We start from the raw sequence: 23,850 nt of genomic DNA, 5'->3' as shown, positions 1-23,850 counted from the left end.
TTTTCATATATTTAATTGGCTTAAATAGTTTTTGTTGGCCCTGTTTAATCGATGCTAGGGTAAATTTGGGTAATTGGGTGGTTTTGTTTTCCTTAACATAATTATTTAGGGATTATTTGTAATATTATCGACATTTTTGTTTCTCTATTTGAAGAAATAATATTTTTTCCTTGCAATAATTTGAATTTGAATTTGTTTGTTATTTAGGACAAGTGTCAATTAAGCTTTGCAAAACAATGATGACTTGGCATAATTAGAGGGAAATCATTGTAGCTTAATTACAACGGTGTTACAGTTTTGAAAGAGGATTTGGCTCCCCTACAGCCCTTGGATGAAGGAGGAGGAACTCACATCTACGGAGGATAACCGAAGAAACCCCTTATATATACCTTCAACCCTAGCTGTTGGCATGAGGCCCTCATTCATCCAAGATCAAATCACAACACCTCCATTGCTACTCCAAACCGACCTCGATAGAATAACAAGGGTGAATACAAGAAGTAAGAAGGGGAGCCTCTGCCACCACACGCACCGGCCTTTAGGCCAGTGCCATCTCCACCGTGCCGCCTCCATCACCGCCATCTCCATCGACGTTGCCTTCGTCACCATCATCTCCACCAGCGACGCCATGCCTTCTCTCTTCCCAGGCCCGATGTCGGCTTGTAACTTGACCCTCTCCTCTATGTTTCCCGCCATTATGTTTGAGTAGTTGTACTTATTCTCGGGAATATGGATGAACGCGATAAGAATTAATTTCCATTAAGTGATCACATATATTGTTCTTATGTTCAAGTTAATAGCCTTCGTGAATGTTGAGAGGAGGCCCCGCTCGCATTTGTACCATGATTGGCCATGAAGCATATTACCGTTGCTGTTTAGGTTAGGATGTTGAGGTAACTCAAGGTGCTAGTAAAATCTTCTTTCATTTTGTAGCGGCAGCGACAAAGAAGGTAGACCAGTAACACACACCTCTCCCTTCTCTTCTTGTTGATGGAGTCACGAGCTATCCTCCATGTCTGGACTCATCGCCTAGGCAAGCTACCGCAGGGTGACTCTGGATGGGGCTTGCTCCGTGTTGTCGTTGCACCTCCTCATGGGCCGAATGAAGAGTCGTCAGATTATGTGGTTGTCGACACTCGTTTGGACTATAGGGTCGAGCATAGACTTCGAGACAAGTGGGCAGTGTGGAGGTAGAAAGGAGGGCCATGGCAGAGGCGACGAGCTCACCGTGCTAGCCGAAAGGAGGACGAAAGAGGATCAAGTGGACGGTGAGCGACAATTTATTCACCTTTTTTCCTTCTTTTTTTTCCTTTTAGGTGGATCCCACTTGTGACATGTTCATAAGGCCCATGCAATGACTACCCAAGAGAAAAACCTTAGAATGTATCTCACGCACACGACCAAAGCGCAATGATTTAATAGAAGAAAGGCAAAACTAAGCATCCCGAAAACATTTTTGGGGTAAAACTGAAAACCAATTATTGGAACAGAAGTTTTCTTTGTGTGCATTGAGTAGTTGCCTTTTCATCCTGCATACCGCAATTCTGGTCAACTTGTCAGCTAGAAAATCACAAAGCATAAAACAGAAAGTAAAGTAAAATCACAAAGCATGAGATAAACAAAACATTCAGGGAACCGCAACTCCCATATGGCTGTTCGCACGATAACGCTACAACTACATACTGAAACGGGTTACTGTTCTTACGAGAAGTAAACACAGAGGAGAAACACAAAACATTCAGGGAACCAACAAATCAGTTAACCACATAAAAAATCAGTTAATCACATTAAACTTGAGAAAATCAACGAAGCAGCAGATAAAGAAACTAACGCCTATCTCATGTGACAACTACAAACTGGAATATTTACAGTTCTTACAAGAAGTTAAACTCAAGGAAAAAGCAAGCAAAAATTAACAGACTCCATGACGGAAAAGCAAGCAAAAATCATCAATCAGTAACTGCCCGTTCACCAACTCCATGACGTCAAACTCGAGGAGTTCAATCAATTTCTCAGAGAGTAGGCATGAATCCCAGCTTTTTACAGAAAGCTTAAAGCAATACAGATCAAGAACGAGAAAGGATAGACAGGCGAGACTAGCTTAAGATAATCAATGCAGCTCATCAGGCCAAATTTGAGACAATCAACAAAGTTCACGACCAATTTTACCACTAAATTAGTCCAGCACGCCACACTTAAGGAGATCAACAAGCTTTCATGACCAAATTCACTACCAAATCAGTTCATCATATGCCAAATTGAGGAAATCAACAGAATTTCATGACCAATTTCACCACCAATGTAAGTTCGTCATATGCCAAACTAGAGGAAAATAACAGGCTTCGCGACCAACTTCACCACCAGACCACTACCAACTCGATCCAAGACGATCAATGAAGCAAAACAAGGAAGAAAGACACCAAACATGACCAGATCAACAAGGCGTCTCTCACACTCTCGCGCCGGCCATCCTGCATGAGCACTACCACTACCACTACCTACTCGACCTTGACATGGAACACGTCCTTGCGCTCGTCCTCCTTCACCTTGAGCAGGGTCACCCAGAGCACGCCATTCTTCATCTCGGCCTTGATCTTGTCCAACTTGTACGCGTCAGCGGGCATCTCGATGTGGCGGTTCTACCTCGGCACCGCGGAGTCGTCGTCGCCGTCCCAGGGCTGCTTCTCGCCCTCGCCCTTGATCACCAGGATGTTCTTGTCCGCGCGCACCGTCACGTGCTCCTTGGTCAGCCCGGGCATCGGCACCTTGAGGTACACCGCGTCGTCGTCCTCCTTGGCCACCCAGCGTCCGAGCCGCGACGCCCCGGCAGTGGAGGAGAGGCCGGTCTGAGTTGCAACGTCCTCCATCATAGACAGCAGACGGGCCATGCTGGTCGGCGCGCCGAGCGGGTCGAGCACGTCTGCAGAATCAACATCAAGGACGGCAAAAGCTCATCAGAAGGTTGATTTGACTCGCGATGTTGAGACTTGAGAACGAACGCAAAGAAACGGGGCGCCACAGGTGGGGAACGGAACGGATGCATACCCTGCGAGAAGAAGCTGGGGATGACGAGGTCGCGGCCGCTGTAGTCGTCGTCGTCGTCGTCGTAGCGGTTGACCTCCTTGACCTGGGTGTTGTACGGGCGGCGGGCGGCGTTGACGGCGGGGGAGTGGGGCGCGCAGAAGGCCACGGGAGCACCGGACTTGAGGAGGCCGGCCGGCGCGGCGGCCTTGCAAGCGACGGCGGAAGCCATGGTCTCTCTCTCTCTCTCTCTCTCTCTCTTCTTTCTCTTTCTCTCTCCTTTCCCCCCCTCTCTCTCTCTCTTCTGCGTGATGATTTTGGATTCTTGTGGTGAGCGAGACGGGGTGGGAAATGGAGGGGGTTTTGTAAACCGGGAGCGGGGAGCTTTCTTGGGGGAGGGGATGGGGAAACGGGTTTAGAAGGTTCTGGACGGATCGGCTGGGCTCTCGAGCCTTCCAGCAAGATCTGGAGGCTATAGCTTTACGATTCGTGCTGCTTGATACTATACGATTAGGGCGACATGGATGGTGCTAGCTTTTGATCTGCAAAGCTACGTCGGACACGACTGATTTGCTTTTCAGAGTTGGACTACTTTTGCCAAGAAGAATTCCTACCGTTTGGTGGACTCACATGGAAGCAACAGACATGCGCATTGCTTATGCCAATACATTGTCAACCTAATAAGTACTCCCTCCGTTCCAAAATAGATGACTCAACTTTATACTAGAGTTAGTACAAAGTTGAGTCATCTATTTTGGAACGGAGGGAGTAAGTAATAACAGTGTTTAGTTATTTTTTGCGAATGATAACAGTGTTTAGAGCCTGTTCGGTTGCTCTCCAGCTCCCAACTCCATCAACTCCAGCTTTGGAGCTGTGCCGAACGGGTTAACTCCCGGAGTTAAAGAAAAAAGAGCTGGGAGCGAAGCGTACTGTATTTTACGAGGAGCTGAGGAGCTAGACATCTGCTGCTCTCAAAAATCAAAGGAGCGAGAGTTGACTGGAATTACAGCTGCATGCCACCGCCAAGTGATCAAGCGTACCGGTTCGCTGCAGCTTATCACTCGAGCTGGGCCAGATCAAAGCCGAATCAGCTGCCAGCCCACGCCAGTGCTCCCGATCGCGAAGCTGTGCTGCCAAACGTTTCTGAACTCTGGGTTTTTTCAACGAGGAGTTGGGCGGAGGAGTTGAGCTGAGGAGTTGAGGATCTGAGGGGGCTAGAGGGTTGCCGAACAGGTCCTTAGTTTACGATAAACTCTACACGTTCAGCTTATACAAGGCTCCTAAATAACCATCCGAAAATAAATATGAAGTAATCGTACTATAAAACCATGTTAAGTCTACATAATACAGTACATTTTGTATAATGACCCACAAAATCCTATGTTACCTTTTATTTTGGGAGATAATATACTATTGCGGAACGTCATATTTGTAGCAAGTTCCGCGAACGCTCTACCCTGCCACCACATCACATGCACGGATCTTAGCACAAGATGCCTTGCCACATCACGTTTGAAACTTGTAAGAAGGGCATAAAAGCTGCGCGTATGCTTTCCTAACCAAGCAGAGCCGCCCACCCGATTGGCTACTGTGTAAAGCCTTCAAGTGGGAGGCCCGTGATTGAATCCCAGATCCTCCTTTTATTATATTTTTACTTTTACAGGGTGGTAAAAATATGTAAATTATGGTTTTCGATACATGGCAATTTTTCAAAAAAAGAATGGCAGATTTATCATATTTTTAACTTGCCACCTGGCAAATTTTAAACATTTTTTCTAAATTTTCACATGACAAGTTTGTTTTGTACACATGGGAAAATTTAGAAAACAAAATCAAATTTATAACATTTTTTACTTCCAAACATGGCGAATTTAGTCTTTTTTGCAATGCTACCATGGCAAGCTTTGGAAATTTTTATCAATTATTTTCATGCCAATTTTGGAATTTATTTTTCTACTTTTGCACTTGGCAATTTTATTACTAACAAGATAGCAACTTTATTATTATAAGAGCATGGAATTTTTAATTATTGAGAGCATGGCAATATTATTTATTTATTTGGATCATGCCAAGTTCCTATGTGTGATTTTTATGTGTTTTTGCAAATGAAAATATATGGCATGGCAAAATCCTTGTATGTCTTTTCTAATTAATATGCATATTTGACATGCATGATCTTCTTTTGTCTGCAATTTGGACCACGGTTTTTTTGTTGTTGTTTTTTTACATTTACTTTGGCCTTGTTGCCATGTAACTATTTTTTTGGTAATCTACCATGGCAGTTTTTTGTTTTCATTTTGTAAATTATGCTCTCTACGCCTTTTTGAGTATCAAAAGATATTTCATTTTTGGTTGACAGCAATTTTTCTCAAAATATCAACTATTTGGGCCTACACTTTTTTTCCTCCACCATAAGTATCTAGGCCAACTTGGGGGTCGCACAGAAACACTCCTGTAGCAAACTAAAAAGATTTGCTCGATCGTCCATGTCCTATCGAACGAGTTGTTTGCTGGTGGGTGCCTTCTGATCTGATGTCCGCCAGATATTGCAGTCCTTTTTTTAAGAAACACCAAGTATGTCTACCTTCGATCCCCCTTGGTTGCCATGGCCTCTAGTTCGGCCAGGCTAGCATCGATTTCTTCAGCCTTTCCACGTCAGCATCCGGTGGTCTCTAGTCTAGGCCTCTCAGAGTGACCTGGATCCTCCCGCTGGTCCTTGGGAGGCATTGTGCCACATAGGGTGGAGGAGCCATCCCAGGTGATGCCGCAAGTGGACGGCTGGGAGAAGCCTGGTAAAAGGATCGATATAGTCGACTAGAGGTGGTGAATTGGAGACTACACATTTTAAGCTAAGTTGTCGATTTTAGGGAAAAATAGATTAATAGAATTCTCTGGATATGCAACTAGATGAACAATCCTATATGGCAATCAAGGTCAAAGCAAAGTAAGCTAGGCAACAACATAATTATAAACCCCACGAGCATACAAGGAGAATTAAAGTGCAGGAAAGGATTAACCACAAGTGAGTACATGACGCGGATTTTGTCCCCAAATTCACACTTCCTTGGGGAAGTGCTAATCTACATTTGAGCAGTGCCGAAGCCAAGGCTTCTGGAATGCCATGGGAGGCTCACCGTATTCTCTTTGATTCACCCCCAATGGATGAGCCTCAAATCACTTAGGTTGATCTCGAAAGTGACCACCACACATTTACATGCATTTCAGAGCACACCACAAGCAAGGACGCCTCTGGAGGAACCCTAACCACCTAAGATCCCAATCTCCAAGAGTAATAAGTCAATGGTGAATAAATCTTGTGGGGAACATGAATTAATTTGGCCAAAGTGTACATCGGGCCTTGCCTCAATCCCCAAAGTTTTAACAAGTTTGAGTGAGGGGGTTGAGAGGAACAAGCAAATCAAGATTTGGCAATGGTGGATCTCAACAAGGAAAAGGGTTATGGTTAGAGGTGGAAGATCTCCTTTTATAATGAAAGGTGGGGGAGGCTATTCTGCCCGCTGGACCCCGTGTGCATGGGCTTAATCAGCCCCATGCGCACGAGGTGTCCAGAAAGCAAAAAAGTACTCCTTGCACGCAGGGTAGCGCGTGACCTACTGGACACCTCGTACGCATGGGGTCTTCAACACCATGCGCATGGGGGTCATGGAACCCAGGCGCATTGGTTGTCCATAGAGAAAACCACTACACCATGCGCATGGGGTGTCCTGCTACTTTGGGCACATGGCTATATGGACACTCCACACCATCACTAAATAAATGGATGGATTGGTACTTCCTTGTGGTAGGTGCAGGTGGGCTAGTGTATATGTTAGAGTGTTCCAGTGTTCCCACACCAAATTCATCCGCCTTGACACCTCTTAATAGTGCGGTCCTATGACTCAAATCAAACCGAAACGAAAAACCTTCGAGTTGCCAGAAAAACACGCATTTGGTCTTTTTCAAGAGGGGAGTCAACCATATCCACGATAAACTTACAAGGAACCAATAACCTGAGATAAACCTTAGCAACTGTTATTAGGTCCATTAACCATAATGCCATCACACCAAAATACCATTAAGTGCAAAATGCACTTTCAATCTCCCCCTTTTTGGTGTATTGATGACACTATGGTTAGAGCATGGCAAAAGGTATAATCAATAAGACAAGCCATGAAAAATTATTGATCAAAAGAGCTCCCCCAGGTGTGTGCAAAAAGATACGAATTTGCTTCATTATGCCACAAGCACATGCATAGAATGCTCCCCATAGATCAATAGAAATGTCTAGCGATGTGTGAGAATAGCACCAACTAAAGAATTCATTGCAGAAAAGGTTGACATGTGATCAAACAAGAAAAAGAATGGTGCTTAGATCACATGCAAGAGGTGTGGTGAGCAAAACATAATGTGAGACAAGGATAAATAGATATGACATATGACATCATATGGAAGTTAAGCAAAGCATAGACTCATAACTTAATAAGAAAACCAGGTCTCACACACATAAATAAGAACTAGTTCACACCACATGATGGAATAGTAAAAATGTCCTAACCAATAGAAACACGACCAATAAGAACAAGGCTTGTGATCTCAACTACAGATGATCCTAAATAGAACTCTTCTCCCTCTTTGTCATGAAGATGCTAAAAAGGGAAAAGGTGACACTAGAGAAAACTAGACAAGCGGTGGGGTGCTCGAAGCATCATCATCATCATCATCAAAACACCGACCCTCTAGCGGGTTGGACCATGTGGTGGCCACACTGTCCTTGTCCACGGAACCTGGCTTAGTGTGCATCCCTGCAGCTGGCGAATCCGTCTTCTTGTGGCGCTTGTACATCTTGCCTCTGTTGATGTCATTGATCTAACAGCTATGAATGGACTGGCACATCTTGAAGAGATTCCCAATATACTTGAACAACGACTTCTTCACCTCCCTAGTGAAAACTATCTGAGCAGACACATGGGAGATTTCCCACATAGAATATGAGTGGTGGAACAGCACCCAGTAGTATAAGTGGCACTATCCTCTGGCCTTGGGGTGGCGCCCCTTCTTGGGAGGCGCATATGGATTAGGAGCACGCAGGTTCCAATTAGCAAAAGGCTTAGAGACTGCAATACGATACTAAGCAATGTACCTGGCATGATACACCTCCTCATTAGTGCCCGAATAAATGGAGCATAGATTAGAGACTTCTCCTCTCTAACACACACACGTATATTGTTAGGATAGAGATTATATCGACAAGAGGGGGTGAATGGGAGATCCAAAATTTCTTTCGAAACTTCGAATCAAAACTAATTACTAGAGCGGAATAGACTAAGTAGACAAAGTACTCAAGAGAAACAGACAGAGCACAATCAAAAGATAATACATACAAATAAACTAAGCAAATCTTTTCAAGGAAAGATATGATGATCTTCTCAGTATAGTAGCACAAGACTTTCACTATGACGATGGTAGCACAAAAAGGTATTAGGATAAATAACATAGATGACCGAACAACATGTGAGGGCAGAACAAGAGATGCTAACCACAAAATTAATTACTCCCTCCATTTTTATTTACTTTGCATATTAGCTTTGTCTCGAGTCAAACTTCGTAAACTTTGACCAAGTTTGTAAAAAAAATATTAACAGCCACAATACCAAATCAATACCATTAGAATCATCATTCAATATATTTGCATACCATATATATTTGTTATTATGAAAGTTTAGGTTGTTTTCAATAAATTTGGTCAAAGTTGATAAAGTTTGACTTAGACAAAGCTAATATGTGGAGTAAATAAAAATGAAGGGAGTATGAGAGAATGAGTAGCTCACACAACAGAGACAATAACCGAGACTAAGAACAACTACACTACAAATACATGATCATGGAAAACAGTTGGCACACAGAGCACTGAAAGTAAACTACTGAAGGTATTACAGTAGAGTAGAATGAACCAGTGGGCTCGATGGTGATAGGAGATCTGGTAGACTAGTTCACTCTTCTTCAAAAGAGTTACATCTGGTTGGAGGGACTTTTGATTGAACACAGGAGCAAACCTCTCTTCATCCTATTCTCCTTCAACCTGAAGCTAATCAGACTTCGGTTGACTTCACTCGGGGTAGATACTTGTCACTGATCTCTGAACCTTCGATAGTTCTTCATGAACCACAATTTGTCTTGGTTGCTGAAGACTTTGCTTGGTGAAGACAATTACTCGTCGACACTCAAGCTGACACCTATCCTTCTAGAGAGTGTAAAACTCTCAAGAGTAATAGGTACAATAACTTAACTCGGATATACTATGATGCCCAGACACTGTCTAAGTTTCTATTCTTGATTTTCTCTTTGTGGATCTTAAACTAAAATATCTCGAGAGGAGTGCTTAATCAATCTTCTCGGAATCTCAAGCAGAGCAGCCAATGATCAACGTTGGAGCGGGGTGGCTATTTATATCCGTAACCTTCCTATAGGAATGAAGTATGTCTATCAGAGGGGGTGAATGGGAGATTTAATATTTCTTTCAGAAACTTGAAATCTCTCGGAACCCAGCAGTGGAATGAAGATAAACGTAGTATAGTGAGTGATGTCTACTACACAACCTTCTTCTTGTAGACGTTGTTGGGCCTCCAACTGCAGAGGTTTGTAGGACAGTAGCAAATTTCCCTTAAGTGGATGACCTAAGGTTTATCAATCCGTGGGAGGCATAGGATGAAGATGGTCTCTCTCAAACAACCCTGCAACCAAATAGCAAAGAGTCTCTTGTGTTCCCAACACACCCAATACAATGGTAAATTGTATAGGTGCACTAGTTCAGCGAAGAGATGGTGATACAAGTGCAATATGGATGGTAGATATAGGTGATACGTCCATTTTGCATCATGCTTTTATATCAATATTTATTGCATTATGGGCTGTTATTACACATTATGTCACAATACTTATGGCTATTCTCTCTTATTTTACAAGGTTTATTATGAAGAGGGAGAATGCCGGCAGCTGGGATTCTGGCTGGAAAAGGAGCAAATATTGGAAACCTATTCTGCACAGCTCCAAAAATCCTGAAACTCCACGGATGTCACTTTTTGAATTAATAAGAGTTATTGAGCAAAGAAAATACTAGAGGGGCCCACACCCTGGCCAGGAGGGTGGGGGTGCCCCCCTACTGGGCATGCTCCCTGTCTCCTGGGCCCCATGGTGGCCCTCCGGTGCCCATCTTCTGCTATATGAAGGCTTTTAACCTAGAAAAAATCATAAGCAAGCTTACGGGAAAAAACTCCGCCGCCACGAGGTGGAACCTTGGTGGAACCAATCTAGGGCTCAGGCGGAGCTGTTCTGCCGGGGAAACTTCCCTCCGGGAGCGGGAAATCATCATCATCGTCATCACCAACGATCCTCTCCTTGGGAGGGGGTCAATCTCCATCAACATCTTCACCAGCACCATCTCCTCTCAATACCCTAGTTCATCTCTTGTATCCAATCTTGTATCAAAACCACAAATTGGTACTTGTGGGTTGCTAGTAGTGTTGATTACTCCTTGTAGTTGATGCTAATTGGTTTACTTGGTGGAAGATCATATGTTCAGATCCTTAATGCATATTAATACTCCTCTGATTATGAACATGAATATGCTTTGTGAGTAGTTACGTTTGTTCCTGAGGACATGGGAGAAGCCTTGCTATTAGTAGTCATGTGAATTTGGTATTCGTTCGATATTTTGATGAGATGTATGTTGTCTCTCCTCTAGTGGTGTTATGTGAACGTAGACTACATGACACTTAACCATTATTTGGGCCTAGAGGAAGGCATTGGGAAGTAATAAGTAGATGATGGGTTGCTAGAGTGATAGAAGCTTAAACCCTAGTTTATGTGTTGCTTCGTAAGGGGCTGATTTGGATCCACTAGTTTCATGCTATGGTTAGGTTTACCTTAATACTTATTTTGTAGTTGCGGATGCTTGCAATAGGGTTTAATCATAAGTGGAATGCTTGTCCAAGAAAGGGCAGTACCCAAGCACCGGTCCACCCACATATCAAATTATCAAAGTACCAAACGCGAATCATATGAGCGTGCTGAAAACTAGCTTGACGATAATTCTCATGTGTCCTCGGGAGCGCTTTTCTCATTATAAGAAATTGTCCAGGCTTGTCCTTTGCTACAAAAAGGATTGGGCCACCTTGCTGCACCTTATTTACTTTCATTGCTTGTTACCCGCTACAAATTATCTTATCACAAAACTATCTGTTACCTACAATTTCAGTGCTTGCAGAGAATAACTTACTGAAAACCGCTTGTAATTTCCTTCTGCTCCTTGTTGGGTTCGACACTCTTAATTATCGAAAGGACTACGATAGATCCCCTATACTTGTGGGTCATCAAGACTCTTTTCTGGCACCGTTGACGGGAGTGAAGCGCCTTTGGTGAGTGGAACTTGGTAAGGAAAGATTTATATAGTGTGCTGAAATTTTCTGTCACTTGTTATTATGAAAACTAATCCTTTGAGGGGCTTGTTCGGGGTGTCTTCTCCCCGACCAGTAGAGAAAAGAGTTGCTCCTCAACCTACTGAACCTACTGAAAATGGTTACTTTGAGATTCCTTCGGTATGATAGAGAAACTGCTAGCTAATCCATTTGCAGGAGATGGAACATTGCATTCCGATTTACACCTTATCTTTGTGGATGAAGTTTGTGGATTATTTAAGCTTGCAGGTATTCCCGATGATGTTGTCAAAAGGAAGGTCTTCCCTTTATCTTTGAAGGGAGATGCATTGACATGGTATAGGCTATGTGATTATACCGGATCTTGGAACTATAAACGATTGAAGTTGGAATTTCACCAGAAGTTCTATCCTGTGCATCTTGTTCATCGCGATCGTAATTACATATATAATTTCTGGCCTCACGAAGGAGAAAGCATTGCTCAAGCTTGGGGGAGGCTTAAGTCAATGTTATATTCATGCCCCAATCATGAGCTCTCAAGAGATATGATTATTCAAAAAAATTATGCTCGGCTTTCTCTCAATGATCGCACCATACTTGATACTTCCTGTGTTGGTTCTTATATGTTGAAGACTACTGAATTCAAGTGGGATTTATTGGAAAGAATTAAATGCAACTTTGAAGATTGGGGTTCTGATGATGGTAAGGAGTCAGGTATAACACCTAAGTTTGATTGTGTTAAATCTTTTATGGATGATGATGCTTTTCGTGGATTTAGCGCTAAATATGGACTTGACTCTGAGATAGTAGCTGCTTTTTGTGAATCTTTTGCTGCTAACGTTGATCTCCCTAAGGAGAAGTGGTTTAAATATAATCCTCCCACTAAAGTAAAAGTAGTTGCACCTATTATAGTTGAAGAAAAGACTATCACTTATAATGATCCTATTGTTCCTACTACTTATGTTGAGAAACCACCTTTTCCTGTTAGGATAAAGGATCATGCTAAAGCTTCAACTGTTGTTTGTAAGAGTAATACTAGAACTTATACACCCCCTGAGCAAATAAAAGTTGAACCTAATATTTCTATGGTTAAAGATCTCTTGGATGATAATATAGATGGGCATGTTATTTACTTCTGTGGTGAAACTGCTAATATTGCTAGACCCGATGCTAAGATACATAGACCCGTTGTAGGCATGTATGTTATTTCTATTAAAATAGGAGATCATTGTTATCATGGATTATGTGATATGGGTGCTAGTGCTAGTGCAATACTTATTTCCTCATATAAAGAAATTATGCATGATATCGCACCCGCTGAGTTGGAAGGTATTGATGTTACTATTAAGCTTACCGATAGAGATACTATTTCACCAGTTGGGATTGTTAGAGATGTTGAAGTCTTGTGTGGGAAAGTTAAATATCCTACTAATTTTCTTGTTCTTGGTTCCCCACAAGATGACTTTTGTCCAATTATATTTGGTAGACCCTTCTTGAATACTGTTAATGCTAGGATTGATTGTGAAAAGGATATTGTTACAATTGGCTTAGGGGATATGTCTCATGAGTTTAATTTTGCTAAATTTCGTAGACAACCTCATGATAAAGAATCACCTAGTAAGGATGAGATTATTGGTCTTGCTTCTATTGTCGTGCCTCCTACTGATCTGTTAGAACAATATTTGCTAGACCATGAAAATGATATGTTTATGAATGAAAGAAGGGAAATAGATGAAGTATTCCTTCAACAGGGTCCTATTCTGGAACACAACTTGCCTGTTGAAATCCTAGGGGATCCCCCTCCACCCAAGGGTGATCCCGTGTTTGAGCTCAAACCATTACCCAATAATCTTAAATATGCTTATCTTGATGAAAATAAAATATATCCTGTTATTATTAGTGCTAACCTTTCAGAGCAAGAAGAGGAAAGATTATTGAAAACTCTGAAGAAGCATTGTGCTACTATTGGATATTCTCTAGATGATCTTAAGGGCATTAGTCCTACTCCATGCCAACACAAAATTAAATTGGAGAAAGATGCCAAACCAGTTAGAGATCCTCAACGACGGTTAAATCCTAAGATGAAAGAAGTGGTAAGAAAGGATATACTAAAGCTCCTTGAGGCAGGTATAATTTATCCCGTTGCTGATAGTGATTGGGTAAGTCATGTCCATTGCGTTCCTAAAAAGGGAGGTATTACTCTCGTTCCTAATGATAAAGATGAATTGATCCTGCAAAGAATTATTACAGGTTATAGGATGGTAATTGATTTCCGTAAATTAAATAAAGCTACTAAGAAAGATCATTACCCTTTACCTTTTATTGATCAAATGTAGAAAGACTGTTCAAACATACACATTTCTGCTTTCTAGATGGTTATTCTGGTTTCTCTCAAATACCTGTGTCAGCGGAGGATCAATCAAAAACTACTTTTACTTGCCCTTTCGGTACCTTTGCTTATAGACGTATGCCTTTTGGTTTATGTAATGCACCTTCTACCTTTCAAAGATGCATGATGGCTATATTCTCTGACTTTTGTGAAAAGATTTGTGAGGTATTCATGGATGATTTCTCTGTTTATGGATACTCTTTTGATGATTGCTTGAGCAACCTTGATCGATTTTTGCAGAGATGTGAAGACACTAGTCTCGTCTTGAATTGGGAAAAGTGCCACTTTATGGTTAATGAAGGCATTGTCTTGCGGCATAAGATTTCTAAGAAAGGTGTTGAAGTTGATAAAGCTAAAGTTGATGCTATTGAAAAGATGTCATGTCCCAAGGACATTAAAGGTATAAGAAGTTTCTTTGGTCATGCCAGTTTTTATAGGAGATTCATTAAGGACTTTTCTAAAATCTCTAGGCCTCTGACCAATTTATTGCAAAAAGATATTCCTTTTGTCTTTGACGATGATTGTGTAGAAGCATTTGAAATACTTAAGAAATCTTTGATCACTTCACCTATTGTTCAGCCACCTGATTGGAATTTACCCTTTGAAATTATGTGTAATGCTAGTGATTATGATGTTGGTGTTGTTCTAGGGAAAAGAGTTGATAAGAAATTGAATGTTATCCAGTATGCTAGTAAAACTCTTGATACTACCCAGAGAAATTATGCTACTACTGAAAAAGAGTTCTTAGCAGTCGTATTTGCATGTGATAAGTTCAGACCTTATATTGTTGATTCTAAAGTTACTATTCACACCGATCATGCTACTATTAAATATCTTATGGAAAAGAAAGATGCTAAGCCTAGACTTATTAGATGGGTTCTCTTGCTCCAAGAATTTGATTTGCATATTATTGATAGAAAGGGAGCTGAGAACCCCGTTGCAGACAACTTGTCTAGGTTAGAGAATGTTCTTGATGACCCACTTCCTATTGATGATAGCTTTCTTGATGAAAAATTAGCGGTCATCAATGCTTCTCGTACTGCTCCTTGGTATGCTGATTATGCTAATTACATTGTTGCTAAATTTATACCACCTAGTTTCACATACCAGTAAAATAAAAAGTTCTTTTATGATTTAAGACATTACTTCTGGGATGACCCACACCTTTATAAAGAAGGACTAGATGGTGTTATTAGACGTTGTGTACCTGAGCATGAACAGGAACAGATCCTACGCAAGCGTCACTTCGAACCATATGGAGGACACCACGCTGGAGATAGAACTGCACATAAGGTATTGCAATCCGGTTTTTATTGGCCTACTCTCTTCAAAGATGCTCGTAAGTTTGTCTTGTCTTGTGATGAATGTCAAAGAATTGGTAATATTAGTAGACGTCAAGAAATGCCTATGAATTATTCTCTTGTTATTGAACCATTTGACATTTGGGGCTTTGATTATATGGGAGCTTTTCCTACCTCTAATGGTTACACACATATTTTAGTTGTTGTTGATTACGTTACTAAGTGGGTAGAAGCTATCCCAACTAGTAGTGCTGATCATAACACCTCTATTAAGATGCTTAAAGAAGTTATTTTTCCGAGGTTTGGAGTCCCTAGATATCTTATGACTGATGGTGGTTCACATTTTATTCATGGTGCTTTTCGTAAAATGCTTGCTAAGTATGATGTTAATCATAGAATTGCATTTCCTTATCACCCTTAGTCTAGTGGTCAAGTAGAGTTGAGCAATAGAGAGCTCAAATTAATTTTGCAAAAGACTGTCAATAGATCTAGAAAGAATTGGTCCAAGAAACTTGATGATGCATTATGGGCCTATAGAACTGCATATAAAAATCCTATGGGTATGTCTCCGTATAAGATGGTTTATGGAAAAGCATGTCACTTACCTCTCGAACTTGAACATAAAGCATATTGGGCTATTAAAGAGCTCAACTATGACTTCAAACTTGCCGGTGAGAAGAGGTTATTTGATATTAGCTCACTTGATGAATGGATAACCCAAGCCTATGAGAATGCCAAGCTGTTCAAAGAAAAAGTTAAAAGATGGCATGACAAAAGAATACAAAAGCGTGAATTTAACGTAGGTGATTATGTGTTACTATTCAACTCTCGTTTAAGATTTTTTGCAGGAAAACTTCTCTCTAAATGGGAAGGTCCTTACGTTATCGAGGAGGTCTATTGTTCTGGCGCCATAAAAATCAACAACTTCGAAAGCACAAGTCCGAGGGTGGTGAACGGTCAAAGAATCAAACATTATATTTCAGGTAATCCTATCAATGTTGAAACTAATATTATTGAAACCGTAACCCCGGAGGAATACATAAGGGACACTTTCCAGAACGTTTTCAGACTCCGAAAAGGAATAGGTATGTGGTACGGTAAGTAAACCGACTCCAAAACAATTCTAATGGCAATTTTTCTCCGTTTTGGAATATTTAAGAATTTTGGAAAGCAAGAAGTAATTCGGGAAGGACACGAGGCCTCCACGAGGGTGGAGGGTGCGCCCCCCTGTCTCGTGGGCACCTTGTGTGCCTCCCAGACTCCGTTTTCTTGCATGTTACTTCTTTTGGTCGGTAAAAATTCATTATATAATCTCCCGAAGGTTTTGACCACCGTATCACGCAAAAATCTTCTGTTTTCGTTTTGAGCTGTTTTTCTGACAGATCTAGAGCATCATGACGTCTCCAAGTGCTCCCAAGGACAAGTTTTTCGAGAGGGTTATCAACCCTTATCTTGCGGAGGTGCTGCAACACCCTCAAACCATTGAGATGCCTGAGGGGGTGCTGCACATCCGTGATGTGGAGGGACCAAGGCTTACCGGAAGCGTGGAGACAAAGCTCAAAGCCATGGAGCAACAAGTTTTCAAGTGCCAAGGGATGGTGGAGTGTGGACTCAAGGCCAACCAGATGATGATCGCGGAGTTCACCAACAACCACAAGCTGGATGCCAAGATCATTGGGGAGACCATCTTCAAGCTTCAAGAGAAAATCGAGCACCTCCAAGCCCAGATCTATGACCTGCAAAACCAAAACTGTGAGTATGAATATAGATTCAAGAGGATGAGTTTGGCTACAGATTTGAGGATCCCGGAGACTCAATCATCCTTGTATGATGGTGAGCCTATGCCTTGGAAGATGGATGACAAGCCTACATCATCAACAACTCCTTCTTCACCACCTCCGAGGACATAATTACATGGGTATGGGCACTCCCCTTGGCAACTGCCAAGCTTGGGGGAGGCGCCCCGGTATCGTATCACCATCACACTCCTATCTTTACCATTTTACTTAGTTCGATCCTTTTAGTAATACCTTGATATAGTAGATTAAATTTTTTGTATGAATTAGTTTTGAGTTTTGGGATCCCTTCTATGTAATCGAGCCCGTGAGCTATCTATAATAAAGATAAGTGTTGAGTCAAGGGCTTTGCTATCCTGCTATGATCTTGAGAAAATAGAAAGAATAAAAAGGAAATAAAAGAGTTCATATTGATCTTATGGATAGTAATGACTTCACATATAAAGAGTATGAGGCATAAAAGTTGTTGAGAGTTGACAAACGTAGTTTTGGTCATCATTGCAATTAATAGGAAGAAATAAGGAAGGAGAGTTTTCACATATAAATATACTATCTTGGACATCTTTTATGATTGTGAGCACTCATTAAGTATGACATGCTAAATAGTTGATGTTGGACAAGGAAGACAACGTAATGGTTTATGTTTTCTCACATCTCAGTTAAAGTATATTGTCATGGATCTTCCGAACATGTTGAGCTTGCCTTTCCCCCTCATGCTAGCCAAAAATTCCTTGCACCAAGTAGAGATACTACTTGTGCTTCCAGATATCCTTAAACCCAGTTTTGCCATGAGAGTCCACCATACCTACCTATGGATTGAGTAAGATCCTTCAAGTAAGTTGTCATGTTGCAAGCAATAAAAATTGCTCTCTAAATATGTATGGCTTATTAGTGCGGAGAAAATAAGCTTTATAAGATCGTGTGATATGGAAGTAATAAAAGCGATGGACTGCATAATAAAGGTTCATATCACAAGTGGCAATATAAAGTGATGTTATTTTGCATTAAGATTTTGTGCATCCAACCCTAAAAGCACATGACAACCTCTGCTTCCCTCTGCCAAGGGCCTATCTTTTACTTTATGTCTTTACATTATGCAAGAGTCAAGGTGATCTTCACCTTTCCCTTTTTCATTTTATCCTTTGGCAAGCACCTCGTGTTGGAAAGATACTAATATATATATATCCAATTGGATGTAAGTTAGCATGAACTATTATTGTTGACATCACCCAAAGGTGAATACGTTGGGAGGCTAAACTATAAGCCCCTATCTTTCTCAGTGTCCGATTAAAACTCTATAACCATAAGTATTGCGTGAGTGTTAGCAATTGTAGAAGACTATATGATAGTTGAGTATGTGGACTTGCTGAAAAGCTCTATTCTTGACTATTTTCGATGTTATGATAAATTCCAATTGCCTCAATGACTGAGATTATAGTTTGCTAGTTCTTAATGAAGTTTCTGAACCATACTTGACATTGTGAATAGATTGTTACTTGAGCATAAGAAATCATAGGACAAAATCTATATATGCTATTATAAGAATGATCATGATGCCCTCATGACCGTATTTTATTTTTATCGACACCTCTATCTCTAAACATGTGGACATATTTTTCGATTTCGGCTTCCGCCTGAGGACAAGCGAGCTCTAAGCTTGGGGGAGTTGATACGTCCATTTTGCATCATACTTTTATATCAATATTTATTGCATTATGGGTTGTTATTACACATTATGTCACAATACTTATGGCTATTCTCTCTTATTTTACAAGGTTTATCATGAAGAGGGAGAATGCCGGCAGCTGGGATTCTGGCTGGAAAAGGAGCAAATATTGGAAACCTATTCTGCATAGCTCCGAAAATCCTGAAACTCCACAGAAGTCACTTTTGGAATTAATAAGAATTATTGAGTGAAGAAAATACCAGAGGGGGCCCACACCCTGGCCAGGAGGGTGGGGGCGCCCCCCCTACTGGGCGCGCCCCTGTCTCCTGGGCCCCCTAGTGGCTCTCCGGTGCCCATCTTCTGCTATATGAAGGCTTTTACCCTGGAAAAAATCATAAGCAAGCTTACGGGATGAAACTCCGCCGCCACGAGGCGGAACCAATCTAGGGCTCCGGAGGAGCTGTTCTGCCGGGGAAACTTCCTTCCGGGAGGGGGAAATCATCATCATCGTCATCTGCAACGATCCTCTCGTCGGGAGGGGGTCAATCTCTATCAACATCTTCACCAGCACCATCTCCTCTCAAAACCCTACTTCATCTCTTGTATCCAATCTTGTATCAAAACAACAAATTGGTACCTGTCGGTTGCTAGTAGTGTTGATTACTCCTTGTAGTTGATGCTAATTGGTTTACTTGGTGGAAGATCATATGTTCAGATCCTTAATGCATATTAATACTCCTCTGATTATGAACATGAATATGCTTTGTGAGTAGTTACGTTTGTTCCTGAGGACATGGGAGAAGTCTTGCTATTAGTAGTCATGTGAATTTGGTATTCGTTCGATATTTTGATGAGATGTATGTTGTCTCTCCTCTAGTGGTGTTGTGTGAACGTCGACTACATGACACTTCACCATTATTTGGTCCTAGAGGAAGGCATCGGGAAGTAATAAGTAGATGATGGGTTGCTAGAGTGACAGAAGCTTAAACCCTAGTTTATGCGTTGCTTGGTAAGGGGATGATTTGGATCCACTAGTTTCATGCTATGGTTAGGTTTACCTTAATACTTCTTTTGTAGTTGTGGATGCTTGCAATAGGGGTTAATCATAAGTGGGATGCTTGTCCAAGAAAGGGCAGTACCCAAGCACCGGTCCACCCACATATCAAATTATCAAAGTACCGAACGCCAATCATATGAGCGTGATGAAAACTAGCTTGACGATAATTCCCATTATAATAAATTGTCCAGGCTTATCCTTTGCTACAAAAAGGATTGGGCCACCTTTCTGCACCTTATTTACTTTCATTGCTTGTTACCCGTTACAAATTATCTTATCACAAAACTATCTGTTACCTACAATTTCAGTGCTTGCAGAGAATACCTACTGAAAACCGCTTGCCATTTCCTTCTGCTCCTCGTTGGGTTCGACACTCTTACTTATCGAAAGGACTACGATAGATCCCATATACTTGTGGGTCATCAATAGGTTTTTGTAATCTGAAAATATAAAAACAGCAAGGTAACTAATAATAAAAGTGAGCACAAACGGTATTGCAATGCTTCGAAACAAGGCCTAGGGTTCATACTTTCACTAGTGCAAGTTCTCTCAACAGGGATAACATCGTTACATCATATAACTATCCCTCAACATGCAACAAAGAGTCACTCCAAAGTCACTAATAGTGGAGAACAAACAAACAGATTATTGTAGGGTATGAAACCACCTCAAACTTATTCTTTCCAATCAATCCATTGGGCTATTCCTATAAATGTCACAAACAGCCCTAGAGTTCGTAGTAAAATAACACCTTAAGACACAAATCAACCAAAACCCTAATGTCACCACAAGTATCCGCGGGTATGATTATACGATATGCATCACACAATCTCAGATTCATCTATTCAACCAACACAAAGAACTTCAAAGAGTGCCCCAAAGTTTCTACCAGAGAGTCAAGACGAAAACGTGTGCCAACCCCTAGCATAGTTTCCAAGGTCACGGAACCCGCAAGTTGATCACCAAAACATTCACCAAGTGAATCAATAGAATACCCCATTGTCACCACAAGTATCCCACGCAAGACATACATCAAGTGTTCTCAAATCCTTAAAGACTCAATCTGATAAGGTAACTTTAAAGGGAAAACTCAATCCATTACAAGAAGGTAGAGGGGGAGTGCTACCTCTTGAGCATGCATTGGTTTTCCCTTGAAGAGGAAAGGGTGATGCAGCAAAGTAGCGTAAGTATTTCCCTCAGTTTTGAGAACATGGTATCAATCCAGTAGGAGACTACACGCAAGTTGCCTAGTACCTGCACAAATAATCAAGAACCTTGCAACCAATGCGATAAAGGGGTTATCAATCCCTTCACGGCCACTTGCAAAAGTGAGATCTCATAAAGATAATAAGATAAATATTTTTGGTATTTTTTTGTATAGATTGGAAAATAAAGATTGAAAATAAATAGTAAACTAGAATTGTAGATTGGAAACTTATATGATATAAAGTAGACTCGGGGCCATAGGTTTCACTAGTGTCTTCTCTCATGATAGCATGTATAACGGTGGGTGAACAAATTACTGCCGAGCAATTGATAGAAAAGTGAATAGTTATGATGATATCTAAGGCAATGGTCATGAATATAGGCATCATGTCTGTGTCAAGTAGACTGAAACGATTCTGCATCTACTACTATTACTCCACACGTCGACCGCTATCCACATGCATCTAGAGTATTAAGTTCATAAGAACGGAGTAACGCATTAGGCAAGATGACATGATGTAGAGGGATAAACTCAAGCAATATGATATAAACCCCATCTTTTTATCCTCGATGGCAACAATACAATACGTGTCGGTTCCCTTTCTGTCACTCGGATCTAGCACCGCAAGATTGAACCCAAAGCTAAGCACTTCTCCTATTGCAAGAAAGATCAATCTAGTAGGCCAAACTAAACCGGTAATTCGAAGAGACTTGCAAAGATATCAAATCATGCATATAATAATTCAGAGAAGAACCAAATAATATTCATAGATAATCAAATTCATAAACCCACAATTCATCGGATCTTGGCAAACACACGGAAAAAGAGTATTACAACGAATAGATCTCCAAGAACATCGAGGAGAACTTTGTATTGAGATCCAAAGAGAGAGAAGAAGCCATCTAGCTAATAACTGTGGACCCGAAGGTCTATGGTAAACTACTCACACATCATCGGAGAGGCTATGGTGTTGATGTAGAAGCCCTTCGTGATCGAATCCCCCTCCGGAAGATCATCGGAAAAGGCCCCAAGATGGGATCTCATGGGTACAAAAGGTTGCGGCAGTGGAAAAGTGGTTTTGTGGCTCCCCTCGATGTTTTCAGGGTATAAGAGTATATATAGGCGAAAGAAGTAGGGTGGAGCTACAAGGGGGCCATGAGGGTGGGGGCGCGCCTAACCCCTGGGTGCAGTCTCCTGCCTCGTGGCCGCCTTGTTGCGTCTCTGACTTCCACTCCAAGTCTCCTGGATTGTGTTTGTTTCAAGAAAGATCCGCGCGAAGGTTTCATTCTGTTTGGATTCCATTTGATATTCCTTTTCTGCGAAACACTGAAATAGGCAAAAAAACAGCAATTTGCACTCGGCCTTCGGTGAATAGGTTAGTCCCAAAAATAATATAAAATAGCATATTAAAGCCCATTAAACATCCAAAATTGATAATATAATAGCATGGAACAATCAAAAATTATAGATACGTTGGAGACGTATCAAGCATCTGCAAGCTTAATTCCTGCTCGTCCTCGATTAGGTAAATGATAAAAACAGAATTTTTGATGTGGAATGCTACCTAACATAATTTTCAATTTAATTCTCTTTATTGTGGCATGAATGTTTAGATCCAAAAGATTCTAGACAAAAGTTTAATATTGACATAAAAATAATAATACTTAAGCATGCTAACCAAGCAACTATGTCTTATCAAAATAACATAGCCAAAGAAAGCTTATCCCTACAAAATCATATAGTTTGGCCATGCTTCATTTTCGTCACACAAAATGCTCCCATCATGCACAACCCCAATGACAAGCCAAGCAAGTGTTTCATACTTAGCCTTTTCAAACCTTTTCAACTTTCACGCAATATATGAGCGCGAGCCATGGACATAGCAATATGGGTGGAATAGCATATGATGATGGAGGTTGTGTGAGAAGATCAAAAAAAAGAGAAAGTCTTACATTGACGCGGCTAATCAATGGGCTATGGAGATGCCCATCAATTGATGTCAATGCGAGGAGTAGGGATTGCCATGCAACGGATGCACTAGAGCTATAAATATATGAAAGCTCAACAAAAGAAACTAAGTGGGCGTGCATCCAACTTGCTTGCGCATGAAGACCTAATGAATTTTGAGGAAGCCCATCATTAGAATATACAAGCCAAGTTCTATAATGAAAAATTCCCACTAGTATATGAAAGTGGCAAAATAAGAGACTTTCTATCATGAAGCTCATGGTGCTACTTTGAAGCACAAGTGTGGAAAAAGGATAGTAACATTGTCCCTTCTCTCTTTTTCTCTCATTTCTTTTATTTGGGCTTCTTTGGCCTCCCTTTTTTGGGGGGCTTCTTTGGCCTCTCTTTTTTCGTCCGGAGTCTCATATTGACTTGTGTGGGAATCATAGTCTCCATCATACTTTCCTCACATGGGAAAATGCTCTAATAATGAAAATCATCACACTTTTATTTACTTACAAATCAATAATTACAACTCGATACTTAGAACAAAATATGACTCTATGTGAATGCCTCCGGAGGTGTACTGGGATGTGCAATGAATCAAGAGTGACATGTATGAAAGAATTATGAACGTGGCTTTGACACAAATACGATGTCAACTACATGATCATGCAAAGCAATATGACAATGATGGATCGTGTCATAATAAACGGATCGGTGGAAAGTTGCATGGCAATATATCTCAGAATTGCTATGGAAATGCCATAATAGGAAGGTATGGTGGATGTTTTTAGGAAGATATAAGGAGGCTTATGTGTGATATAGTATATCATATCACGGGGTTTGGATGCACCGGCGAAGTTTGCAACAACTCTCAAGGTGAGAAAGGGCAATGCATGGTGTCGGTGTCGGTGTCAATATCGGCGGATCTCGGGTAGGGGGTCCCGGTCTGTGCGTCTTAGGCCGATGGTAACAGGAAGCAAGGGACACAATGTTTACCCAGGTTCGGGCCCTCTCGATGGAGGTAAAAC

General features: G+C 41.2%; 1 pseudogene; it reads right to left on the bottom strand.

Annotated features, from left to right (window-relative positions):
• Positions 1-2,218: 2,218 nt before the first annotated feature.
• On the bottom strand, positions 2,219-3,349 carry LOC123161714 (26.2 kDa heat shock protein, mitochondrial-like; annotated as a pseudogene).
• Between the last annotated feature and the right edge of the window lie 20,501 nt (positions 3,350-23,850).

The sequence above is a fragment of the Triticum aestivum genome, chromosome 7B (genome assembly GCF_018294505.1).
Source record: "Triticum aestivum cultivar Chinese Spring chromosome 7B, IWGSC CS RefSeq v2.1, whole genome shotgun sequence".
NCBI lineage: Eukaryota > Viridiplantae > Streptophyta > Magnoliopsida > Poales > Poaceae > Triticum > Triticum aestivum.
Note: the sequence above shows the minus strand (reverse complement) of the source record. Positions and strands in the feature narration are given on the sequence as shown.